This window comes from Salvelinus sp. IW2-2015, unplaced genomic scaffold, assembly GCF_002910315.2.
Source record: "Salvelinus sp. IW2-2015 unplaced genomic scaffold, ASM291031v2 Un_scaffold1588, whole genome shotgun sequence".
Taxonomy (NCBI): domain Eukaryota; kingdom Metazoa; phylum Chordata; class Actinopteri; order Salmoniformes; family Salmonidae; genus Salvelinus; species Salvelinus sp. IW2-2015.
The window spans coordinates 107,900-121,626 of NW_019943012.1; the positions used below are offsets into that span (position 1 = coordinate 107,900).

The 13,727-nt window shown below is 47.1% G+C and overlaps 1 pseudogene; it reads right to left on the bottom strand.

The window, feature by feature from the left end:
- LOC112071342 (F-box/LRR-repeat protein 2-like) overlaps nt 1–13,727 on the bottom strand; it is a 47,101-nt pseudogene that overhangs the window by 24,324 nt on the left and 9,050 nt on the right.

Sequence of the window (13,727 nt, forward strand, 5' to 3'; positions counted from 1 at the left end):
CTAATCCTGTTGTCTAGTCACTTTACCCCTACCTACAGTATACTGCTGTTACTGTTCTATTATCTATCCTGTTTAGTCACTTTACCCTACCTACAGTATACTGCTGTTACTGTCTATTATCTATCCTGTTGTCTAGTCACTTTACCCTACCTACAGTATACTGCTGTTACTGTCTATTATCTATCCTGTTGTCTAGTCACTTTACCCCTACCTATATGTACATATCTACCTCAATTACTCCGCACCCCTGCACATCGACTCGGTTCTGGTACTCTGTGTATATAACCAAGCTTTCATTACTCATTGTGTATTTATTCCTTGAATTATTATTATTTTTGCTATTTTTCTTCTCTGCGTTTTGGAAAGGGCCGTGAGTAAGCATTTAGTTAGTCTATACCTGTTGTTTACAAAGCATGTGACAAATAAGATTTGATTTTAGTAGGGCAGATTGAGCACAATGTGGAACTTTAAATACTCAAATGTGATTTCAGTCAGTCGTCATGATACCTGTAGGGGTGGGCCTTACCTTGGACACCTGGGCACACTGCACAATGTGATCACGTCCAGGTTGGAGAAGATTCTGCAGAGAGAAAGAGGCATTCTTACAGAAAGAGACTGGCCAGTTTAGCAAAAGGCCAACTGAGTTAGCATGTAGCTATTAGCCAAAGGGGTAATCCAGTGGGTCAGTTAACACACACACACACACACGCATAACCTCCCCCCTCCACACACACACTCAACCCCCCACACACACACAAACCTCCTCCCAATAAACACACACATAAACTCCCCACAACACAACTCCCCCCCCCCCACACACACACACATAACCCCCCACACACACCCAACATAACCTCCCCCACAACACACACAACTCCCCACCACACCACACACATAACCTCCCCCACACACACACAACCCTCCCCACTAACACACACACACATAACCTCCCCCACACACACACCACACACATAACCTCCCCCCCACACACCATAACCTCCCCCCAATAACACACACTACCACACACTAACCTCCCCCACACACATCACATCACACTAACCTTCCACCGCTCAGGAAACTAGCACTTCCATTATTCCCTCATGACAGAGACAAATGCTGTGTGTGTGTGGGGGGGTTATATGTGTGGTGTGTGTGTGGTGTGTGTGTGTGTGTGGGGGTCAGATGGAGCAAAGTAACAGAGCACATGTCATGTAACACACACTCATTGATCAGTGGAGCAGCTGACCAATCAGACAAGAGTTGATAATTGTCTCTCTGACGACTGGCTGGGAGCGCGGAGAGGCCATTGTACACTTAATCACGCATACTTGGTTCCATCACACACACACACACGATCCAGTTTGTGTGTTCTAGACAGTACCTTCAGAAAATATTCATACCCTTGACTTATTCCACATTTTGGTTGTATTACGACAGAATTAAATGTATTAAATAGACACACAATATCCCATAATGACAAAGTGAAAATATGGTTTAGAAATTGTGCAAATGTATTGAAAATGAAATACAGAAAATCTCATTTACATAAGTATTTCACACCCTTTGGGGCGATTACAGCTGTGAGTGTTTCTGTTGAGTGAATCATCAAATCCTTTATTCCCTCCATACTGGTCCACACTGTTTAACACAAAAAACTGCTGCTCCCCGGGCACTGATGACGTCGATTAAGGCAGCCTCCGGACCTTTCTGATTCAGAGGGTTAAATGAGGAACACACATTTCAGTTGAATGCATTCAGTTGTACAAACTGACTAGGTATTCCTCTTTTCTACCTTCCCTTTTAAAACAGTTAGAGTTTTATGGCTGTGATGGGAGAAAACTGAGGATGGATCAACCAACATTGTAGTTACTCCACAATACAATCCTAAATGACAGAGTTAAAAGGAATCCTGTACAGAATAAACAATATTCCAAAAACATGTGTCCTGTTTTGCAAAAGACACTAAAGTAAAACTGAAAAAGAAATGTGGCAAATAAATTACCTTTATGTCCTGAATATAAAGTGTTTATGTTCGGGGAAACATCACAGAGTACCAGTTTTCATATTTTCAAGCATGGTGGTGGCTGCACCATTGTTGAATGACTACCTCATCTCTGTACCCCACACATACAATTATCTGTAAGGTCCTTCAGTCGAGCAGTACATTTCAAAACACAGATTAGACCAGGGAGGTTTTYCAACGCCTCGCAAAGAAGGGCACCTATTGGTAGATGGGTAAAAAGAAAATAAAGAAGACGTTGAATATCCCTTTGAGCCTAGTGAAGTTATTCATTACACTTTGGATGATGTATCAACACACCGAGGTCACTATAAATAAATAGGCGTCCTTCCTAGTTGCCGGAGAGGAAGGGATTTCACCATGAGGCCAATGGCAGGTCGCCTAACGGTTCAGAGTGTTGGGCCAGTAACCGAAAGATCGCTGGTTCAAATCCCCKWGCTGACKAGGTGGAAAAATCTGCCGTTCTGCTATTGAGCAAGGCAGTTAACATTTACATCACTTAGCAGACGCTCCTATTCAGAGCGATTTAAAGGTAAAGGTAAAATGTGGAAAACCTCCCTGGTCTAATCTGTGTTTGAAATTCACTGGTCGACTGAGGGACCTTAGAGATAATTGTATGTGTGGGGTACAGAGATGAGGTAGTCATTCAACAATCCTGTTAAACACTATTACATGCAACTTATTAAACACATTTTTACTCTTTAACTTATTTTGGCATGCCATAACAAAAAGGGTGTTAAACACTTATTGACTCAAGACATTTCAGCTTTTAATGAATTAAATTTGTAAAAACATAATTCCACTTGGACATTTTGGGGTATTGGGTGTAGGTCAGTGGCACATCATCTCTCTTTAATCCACAACAACAACATGTGGACTAAGTCTAGCGGTGTGAACACTTTCTGAAGGCTCTGTAGGTGTTGTTCGTGCTATAAATAGCCTCTGTGGGAACTTCCGCAGTGCTCAGCTCCAGCTGTGTGAACTTCAGACAGACAGAACCCACCTATATACACCATTATACCAGTGTGTGTGTGTGTGTGKGTGTGKGTGTGTGTGTTAGACAGTGATCTCAGATTAGTAGGGTTACACACAGACGCTGTAGGTCGCATAGCTAGTAGACATACATTTCAAAGGTGACAGACACACACACCTAACCACTCAAGGTTAACAGTCTGCTAAGTGAGGCCAGCCGTGTCCTTTTTTAATAAGTTACTCTCACACTTTAAGCCCTGGGGCGAGCACTCGGGTGTGTAGGTGTGTGTGTGTAGGTGTGTGTGTGTAGGTGTAGGTGTGTAGGTGTGTTAGGTGTAGGTGGTAGGTGTAGGTGTGTGTGTGTGGGTAGGTGTGTGTGTGTGTTAGGTGTGTTTAAGGTGTGTAGGTGTGTAGGTGTGTGGTGGTGTGTAGGTTGTGTGTGTGTGTGGTTGTAGGTGTGTAGGTGTGTGTGTGTAGGTGTAGGTGTGTATGTGGGTGTGTGTGTGTAGGTGTAGGTGTTAGGTGTAGGTGTAGGTGTAGGTGTAGGTGTGTGTGTGTGTGGTGTGTGTGTGTGTGTGTGTGATGTGTGTGTAGGTGTGTGTGTGTAGGTGTGTAGGTGTGTGTGTGTAGGTGTGTGTGTGTAGGTGTGTGTGTGTAGGTGTATGTGTGTGTAGGTGTATGTGTGTGTAGGTGTAGGTGTGTGTGTGTGTGTAGGTGTGTAGGTGTAGGTGTGGGTGTGTGTGTGTAACTAACCTGAGCAGCAGCTCCTTGGGAAGCTTCTTGTTAATGGGAGCTTCATCACTGTTGGAAAACACCTGGAGAGAGAATCAACATCCACATCAGAGCCACTGTCACCATGGTAACAAGCACCCAATAGAACTCACACACACACACACACACAGGCCTGCACATACACACACACACAGGCCTGCACATACACACACACACACACACAGGCCTACACACACACACAAGAGATATAGAGAGTCCGCTGAGATACCAAAGATTGATTTAGAAATGTTGAGAGTTACAGCTACATAAACATCCCCTAGCAACACAATAGAACAGCGTTACCGAGAGAGGATGGGAACGAGAGAGGAAGAAACAGGGAAGGAAAGCTAACGAGAACCTAATTTACTGGTGAAGACTCAGAGGAGAGGAACATTAGAGATTTTATTAGGATCCCCATTACATTAGCCGACTGCAATGGTGACAGCAAGTCTTCCTGGGGTCCACCACATAATGAAAAAGATATCACAGACAAAAATACTTTACAATTGACATAATTTTAAAAACATGAACAGACATTACAACTAGGTCAGATAGGGGAAAGGCGTTGTGTTGKGAGGTGTTTTATTTGGTTGTTGTTTTTAAAGCAAATTTAGCTGTTTGAGTAATTTGAGAAGGAAGGGATTTTCATGTGATCATGGCTTTGTATAATAATGTGCATTGCCTTGAATTCGTTCTGGATTTGGGGACTGAAGAGACCCCTGGTGGCATATGCATGTCTGTCAGTTATATGTACGTTGATTATACAGACAATATGGAACATTTCAACAWTAATATTTCTCACAAAAACAAGAATTTATGCAGTTAATCTCAGGTCAACCCTCAACCAGGAAATACCTGCATGTTGATGTTAGGTCTATATGTGCAGTTAAGGGCGTGCTGCTCTGTTTTGAGCCAGCTGCAGCTTTGCCAGGTCTTTCTGTGCTGCACTTGACCATATCCTCGAACCTAGTCCGTTTTACCAGACAGTAATCAAGATGAGACAAGACCAGAGCCTGAATAACTAGTAGTTGATTTGTGTCAAAAACACAGAGCATATTTTTAACAGACAGACCTCTCCCCATCTTCACAACAACTTAGTCAATATGACTTGACCATATAAGGTTATACCTGGGAGTTTAGATTCCTCAACTTGTTGAATGGTCACACCCTTTATGTACAACTCCAGTTGAGGTTTATGTCTTCGAGAATGTTTTGAACCAATTACAACGCTTTTAGTTGTCGATGTTTTAAGACCAGTCCTATTATTACATCACCCATTCTGATACTGACTGTAACTCCATGTTTAGAATGTCAGTGATGTCACTGCTTGGTGCTGACATGTAGAGTGTGGAATCATCCACATACATAGTCACTCTAGCTTTGTGTAAGACCAGTGGCAAATCATTAGCAAAAATAGAGAAGAGTAACGGCCAAGGCAACTGCCCTGAGGACAACCGCAGTACATATCTGATGTTAGAGAAGCTTCCATTGAAGAACACTCCTCTGGGTTCTATTGGTTGAATAGGCTAACTCTCCAACCAGGTGATGGCAGGTCATGTAAAGTCATAGCAAGTGAGTTTCTTTAAAATAACAATGTAATGACAATAACATTAAAAAGGCTGCACCGAAATCTAACACAGCTCCAACTACAGTGTCCTCCAACTACAGTGCCCTCAACTACAGTGCCCTCCAACTACAGGTGCCTCCAACTACAGTGCCCTCCAATACGAACTACAGTGCCTCAACTACAGTGTCCTCCAACTACAGTGCCCTCCAACTACAGTGCCCTCCAACTACAGTGCCCTCCACTACAATGTCCCCAACTACAGTGCCCTCCAACTACAGTGTCCTCCAACTAACAGTGTCCTCCAACTCGGTCCTCCAACTACAGTGTCCTCCAATCAGTGTCCTCCAACTACAGTGTTCCCTCCAACTACGTGCCCTCCAACTACAAGTGCCCTCACACACAGTGCCTCAACAGTCCCTCCAACTACGTGTCCTCCAACTAGTGTCCCACTACGGCTCAACTACAGACAGTGTCCTCAACTACATAGTCCTCCAGCAATACAGTGTCCTCCAACTACAGCCCTCAAAACTACAGTGGCCTCCAATAAGCCCAAACTACAGTGTCCTCCAACTTACAGTGTCCTCCAACTACAGTGTCCCTCCAACTACAATGCCCTCCAACTACAGTGCCCTCACTAGACTGACAGTCCTCCAACCTACAGTGTCCTCCAACTACAGTGCCCTCCAACTACAGTGTCTCAACTCAGTGGTCCTCCAACTAACAGTGTCCTCCAACTATCAGTGTCCTCCAACTACAATGCCTCCAACTACAGTGCCCTCCAACTACAGTGCCCTCCAACTACAGACTACAGTGTCCTCCAACTACAGTGTCCCAACTACAGTGTCCTCCAACTCAAGTGTCCTCCATATACAGTGGCCCACAACTACAAGTGCCTCCAACTACAGTGCCCTCCAACTAAGTGTCCTCCAAACTACAGTGCCCTCCACTACAGTGGTCTCCCACCTACAGTGTCCTCCAACTACAAGTGCCCTCCAACTCAGTGTCCTCCAACTACAGTGTCTACAAACTACAGTGTCCTCCACTAACAGTGTTCCAACTACAGTGTCCTCCAACTACAGTGCCCTCCAAACTACAGTGCCCCTCCAACTACAGTGCCCTCCAACTACAGTCCTCAATACAGTGGTCCTCCAACTACAAGTGTCCTCCAACTACAGTGTCCTCCAACTACAGTGCCCTCCAACTACAGTGCCCTCCAACTACAGTGTCCTCCAACTACAGTGCCCTCCAACTACAGTGTCCAACTACAGTGCCCTCCAACTACAGTGCCCACAAAATGGACTGTAAAAAAAATTACAAATAATCCTTTGCTGTTTATCCTCTTGGTCTTTCATTCAAAATATTCACAGAAATCTAACCTTTATCTGAAGTAAAATTAGTGATAAAAATTAAATGTGAAAAATATTTTTCTCTGAAACATGTGCCAGAATTGGAAACCCTAGAAATTCATATGAGTAAAATCTAAGTGAAGTATATTCCCATTCATATTTGACGTATAAGTTCACCTGAGTGATTAGGAACACTTAAGTCATAACCCATGACTTCCTGTTTCACTGGGGTATAAATATGAGGTGACACACAAGCCAAGTTCCCATAGTCATCCATTACTATGGGACAGACCCGAGAATACAGTAATGCTGTTGAGCTGCACATATCAGGAAATGGCTATAAGAAAATAGCTCAAAGGTTGAARATGCCCATTTCCACTATCAGGGCAATAATGAAGAAGTTTAAAGCAACAGGAGATGTTAACAATCAGCCTGGAAGAGGATGTGTGTCTATATTGACCCCACACACAGTGAGGAGGATGGTTCGAGTGGCCCAAAAAATCTCCAAGGATCACGCTGGAGAATCACAGATGTTGGGGGTCAGAAAGTCTCAAACTACATAACCACAAGTTGTTTGGGAGGGTTGCCATAAAAAAAAAGTCTTTATTGTCATCACACAACAAACAACAAACTCAAGCGCCTACAGTTTGCCAAACGTTACAGGAACTTTCAATGGGACCGGGTTCTATAGTCAGATGAGACCAAAACAGAGCTTTTTGGAGACAAACACSAGAGGTGAGTTTGGCGTAGACAGAAACATATCCACGCAGAAAAGTACCTCATCCCCACTGTGAAGTACGGTGGTGGATATTTGATGATGTGGGGCTGATTTTTCTCTCAAAGGCACTGGACAACTTGTTAGGATTACATGGCATCATGGACTCCAAGTACCAGCAGATATTAAATTAAAACCTGACTGCCTCTGCTAGGAAGCTTCAACTGGSCCGTGGTTGGATCTTCCAGCAGGACAATGATCCAAAGCACACCTCAAAATCAACACAAAAATGGCTCACTGACCACAGAATCAAGGTTTTACCATGGCCGTCCCAGTCCCCTGACCTAAACCCCACAGAAGAGCTAAAGCGTGGCCCTGGGAATCTGAAGGATCTGGAGAGATTCTGTATGGAGGAATGGTCTCAGATCCCTTGCCATGTGTTCTCTAACCTCATTACACATTATAGGAGAAGACTCGGAGCTGTTATCTTGACAAAGGGAGGTTGCACAAAGTATTGAATGAAGGATTGTCAATAACAGTGGCACACATACTTGAGAAATATTTGTTTTATGATAAGAATTTATTTTTTCTTTCAATTATTTTACTTTATATTAAAGGTTAGATTTTTGTGAATATTTTGAATGAAAGGCCAAGAGGATAAACAATATAATTTTTTTTCACAGACCATTTTTCTCATATTTACCAAGGGTGCCAATACTAGGAGGGCACTGTATCATGTTATTAGCCATTTCTTTTAACCAATCATCAGTCATCTGAGTCAGAGCAGTACAAGTTGAGTCTCCTTCTCTATAAGCATACTGAAAGTCAGTAGTTAACTTGTTCTCTGAAAAATGGCTTTGTATTTGGTCAAAAACAATTCTCTGCACCAGTTTATTAAGAACAGGCAGCAAACTGATTGGGCGGCTGTTAGACAGCAAAAGGTGCTTTACTATTTTTGAGCAGTGGAATTACTTTAACTTCCTTCCACGCCTGTGGACGGACGGACGAAACACGTAGCACGCAGACAGAGAAACACGTAGCACGCAGACAGACAAACAAGTAGCACGCAGACAGAGAAACACGTAGCATGCAGACAGAGAACACGTAGCACGCAGACAGAGAAACACGTAGCGCGCAGACAGAGAAACACGTAGCGGCGCAGACAGAGACAAACACGTAGCGCGCAGACAGAGAACAACGTAGCACGCAGACAGCGAAACACGTACCACGCAGACAGCGAAACACGTACCACGCAGACAGAGAAACACGTAGCACGCAGACAGAGAAACACGTAGCACCAGACAGAGAACACGTAGCACGCAGACAGAAAACACGTACCACGCAGACAGAGAAACACGTCGCAGCACGCAGACAGCGAAAACACGACCGCGCAGACAGCGAAACACGTACCGCGCAGACAGCGAAACACGTAGCGCGCAGACAGAGAAACACGTAGCGCGCAGACAGAGAAAACACGTAGCGCGCAGACAGAGAAACACGTAGCGGCAGACAGAGAAACCGTCCCACGCAGACAGAAACACGTCCCACGCAGACAGAGAAACACGTAGCACGCAGACAGAGAAACACGTAGCACGCAGACAGCGAAAACACGTAGCACCAGACAGCAAAACAGTAGCAAACCAGGACAGAAGAAACACGTACCACGCAGACAGCGAAACACGTAACCACGCAGACAGAGAAACACGTAGCGCGCAGACAGAGAAAACACGTAGCGCGCAGAACAGAGAAACACGTAGCGCGCAGACAGAGAAACACGTCCCACGCGACAGAGAAACACGTAGCAACGCAGACAGAAGAAAAACGTCCCACGCAGACAGAGAAACAGTAGCACGCAGACAGAGAAACACGTAGCACGCAGACAGCGGAAACATCCGTCACGCCAGACAGAGAAACACGTAAGCACGCAGACAGAGAAACGTCCCTCGCTAGACAGAGAAAACGTCCCCAGCAGACAGAGAACACGTAGACGCGACAGAGAAACACGTAGCGCGCAGACAGAGAAACAACACCCACGCAGACAGAGAACACGTAGCGACGCAGACAGAGAAAACACGTAAGCACGCAGACAGAGAAACACGTAGCACGCAGACGAGAACGAGAGCACGCAACAGAAAAACTAGACGCAGACAGAGAAACACGTAGCACGCAGACAGAGAAACACGTAGCACGCAGACAGAGAAACACGTAGCACGCAGACAGAGAAACACGTAGCACGCAGACAGAGAAAACACGTAGCACGCAGACAGAGAAAACACGTAGCACGCAGACAGAGAAACACGAGCGCGCAGACAGAGAGAACACGTAAAGCGCGCAGACAAGACAAAACACGTAGCCGCGCAGACAGAGAAACAGTTAGCACGCAGACAGCGAAACGATGTACCACGCAGACAGCGAAACACGTACCACGCAGACAAGAGAAAACGTAGCACGCAGACAGAGAAACACGTAGCACGCAGACCAGAGAAACACGTAGCACGCAGACAGAGAAACACGACACGAACAGAGAAACACGTCCCACGCAGACAGAGAAACACGTCCACGCAGACAGAGAAACACAGTAGCACGCAGACAGCGAAAACACGTAACCGCGCAGACAAGCGACACGTACCGCGCAGACAGCGAAACACGTACACGCAGACAGCGAAACCGTACCACGCAGACAGAGAAAACACGTAGCCGCGCAGACAGAGAAACACGTAGCGCGCAGACAGAGAAACACGTAGCGCGCAGACAGAGAAACACGTAGCGCGCAGACAGAGAAACACGTCACCAAACGCAGACAGAGAAACACGTCCCACGCAGACAGAGAAACACGTAGCACGCAGACAGAGAAACACGTAGCACGCAGACAGCGAAACACGTAGCACGCAGACAGCAAAAAAACACGTAGCACACCAGACAGAGAAACACGTACCACGCAGACAGCGAAACACGTACCACGCAGACAGAGAAACACGTAGCGCGCGAAGACAGAGGAAACACGTAGCGCGCAGACAGAGAAAACACGTAGCGCGCAGACAGAGAAACACGTCCCACCAGAACAGAGAAACACGTAGCACGCAGACAGGAAACACGTCCCAGCAGACAGAGAAACACGTGAGACGCAAGACAGAGAAAACACGTAGCACGCAGACAGCGAAAACACGTAGCACGCAGACAGAGAACACGTACACGCAGACAGCGAAACACGTACCACGCAGACAGAGAAACAGCGTAGCACGCAGACAGAGAAACACGTCCCACGCAGCAGAGAAACACGTCCCACGCAGAACAGAACACGTAGCACGCAGACAGAGAAACACGTAGCGAGCAGGACAGAGAAGACACGCAAACGCAGACCAGAGAAAACACGTACCACGCAGACAGAGAAAACACGTCCCAGCGCAGACAGAGAAACACGTCACGCAGGACAGAGAAACACGTCACGGCAGACAGAAGAAACAACGTCCCACGCAGACAGAGAACACGTAGCGCAGACAGGAAACACGTCACGCAGACAGAGAAACACGTCACCACGCAGACAGGAAACACGTACCGCAGACAGAAGAAAACACGTAGCACGCAGACAGCGAAACACGTACCGCGCAGACAGCGAACACGTACCGCGCAGACAGAGAAACACGTACCGCGGCAGACAGAGAAACACGTAGCGCGCAGACAGAGAAACACGTAGCGCCGCAGACAGAAGAACATCGTAGCCGCGCCAGACAGAGAAACACGTAGCGCGCAGAAAGAGAAACACGTAGCGCGCAGACAGAGAAACACGTAGCGCGCAGACAGAAGAAACACGTAGCGCGCAGACAGAGAAACACGTAGCGCGCAACAGAGAAACACGTAAGCGCGCAGACAGAGAAACACGTACGGCGCAGACAGAGAAACCAGACGCGAGAAAACACTACGCGCGCAAGAAAACACTACCGAGCAAACAAAACACGTAGCGCGAGACAGAGAAACACGTAGCCGCGCAGCAGAGAAACACGTAGCGCGCAGACAGAGAAACATGTAGCACGCGGACAGAGAAAACACGTAGCATGCAGACAGAGAAAACACGTAGCACGCAGACAGAGAAAACACGTAGCACGCAGACAAAATAGATAAAAGAACCATAACATTTTTCAGTTAATCATTAATCCAGGGGGCTCTAACAGTTCATTTATTAACAGGTGCTTTCTTGTCAACAATTAGCAGGAATATTTCTACAAATACTTCCAGTGCTGCATCTGRATTCACTTCCTCAAACACATCACATCAAATCTTTAACAAGAGTCCTGAGAAAACATTTAGTATGATCTCTTATGAATTCATCAAATGAACATCTGGCACTTTGKTWTTCCTTGTTATTGCCACAATGTTCTGGTCACTACAGCCAATGGGAACTGATATTGCTGAGCAAAGCTCTGCAGCCTTAGTGAAGATATGATCAATACAAGTGGTCACAGATCCAACACATTTACATTTAAGTCATTTAGCAGATGCTCTTATCCAGAGCGACTTACAAATTGGAAAGTTCATACATATTCATCCTGGTCCCCCCGTGGGGAATGAACCCACAACCCTGGCGTTGCAAGCGCCATGCTCTACCAACTGAGCCACACGGGACCGTGTTGGTCCAGTTGGTTGAGTGATAACCTGGGTTATATTACAGCCATTAGTCACAGTTAGAAGCTTCCTGTTGAGAGGACAGCTAGTTGCTGACCAGCCAATGGTCAGGTCACCCAGAAAATAGACCTTTGTTAACATCCCACACACACTATCAAGCATTTCACACACATTATCTAGATACTGACCGTTAGCACTTGGTGACCTATAGCAACACCCCAAAAGATTAGGCTTTATATGACCACAGCGCTTCAACATTTGACACGAGATCCTCTTGAAGCATTACAGAGATACACACACCTCCCCCATAGGCATTCCTGTCTCTTCTGTAGACGTTATAGCCTTGTATCGCTACTGCTGTATCAAATAAATGAATTATCTAAGTGAGTCTCAGAAATGGCTCATATAGTGAATGTTATCTGATCTTAACAAGTTATTGATTTCATGAACCTTATTTCTAAGGCTACATATGTATATGGGCTGTTCGTAGTCCTTTCCTTGGTAGCTTATCAGAGATGGACATCACATGTAAAAGAGCAAACAAAAGTAGAACGAAAAACAAACTGAAATCACTTGCTGGGTACCAGCCGTGGCTGGCGTAACGCTTGGCTCTCATCACTGAGGTGGTCAGGTGGCTGAGGTAACGCTGGCTCCTCATCACTGAGGTGGTCCGGTGGCTGGGGTAAACGCCTGGCTCCTCATACACTGAGGTGTTCAAGTGGTGCTGGGTAACGCTGGGCTCCTAATCAGCTGGAGAGTGGTCAGGTGGGCTGAGGGTAAACGCTGGCTCCTCATCACTGAGGTTGGTCAGGTGACTGAGTAACGCTGGCTCCTCATCACTGAGAGGGGTCACGAGTGGCTGGGGCTGACCACTCGGCTCCTCATCACCGAGGTGGTCAGGGTGGCACTGGGGTAACGCTGGCTCCTCATCACTGAGGTGGTCAGGTGGCTGGGGTAACAGCTGGCTCCTCATCACTGATAGGTGTCAGGTGGCTCGAGGTAAGCACTGGGCTCCTCATCACTGAGGTGGTCAGGTGACTGAGGTAACGCTGGTCCTCATCACTGAGACGGTGGTCAGTAGTGGCTGGGGTAAACGCTGGCTCCTCATCAACTGAGGTGGGTCAGCGTGGCTCGGGGTAAACGCTGGCTCCTCATCACTGAGGTGTTCAGTGGCTGGGGTAACCACTGGTCTCCTCATCCCTGATGAGGTCGGTCAGGTGAGCTGAGGTAACGCTGCTTCCTGCATCACTGAGAGGTGTTCAGGTGGCTGGGGTAACGCTGGCTCCTCATCACAGAAGGTGGCAGGTGGCTGGGGTACGCTGGCTCCTCACTCACTGAGAGGTGCAGATCAGGTGGCTGGGGTAACGCTGGCTCCTCATCACCGAGGTGGTCACGGTGGCTGGGGTAACACTGGCTCTAACGCTGGCTTGTTGTGATGTTACCCTCGTGCTGCTGGTGCTAGGCCCTGGCTCTTCTCCATCTTGTTGGTCAGCAGGCAGTGTGTGGGATGTGCCAGGGCGGCCGTGTGAGATGGCCAGGCGGCGTGGGGATTGGCCAGCGAGGCGTGGTGGGATGGCCAGGGCGGCGTGTGGGATGGCCAGGCGGCGTGTGAGATGGCCAGCGCGGCGTGTGAGATGGCCAGGCGGCGGCGTGTGAGATGGCCAGGCGGCGTGTGAGATGGCCAGGCGGCGTGTGGGGTGCGGCGTGTGGGATGCG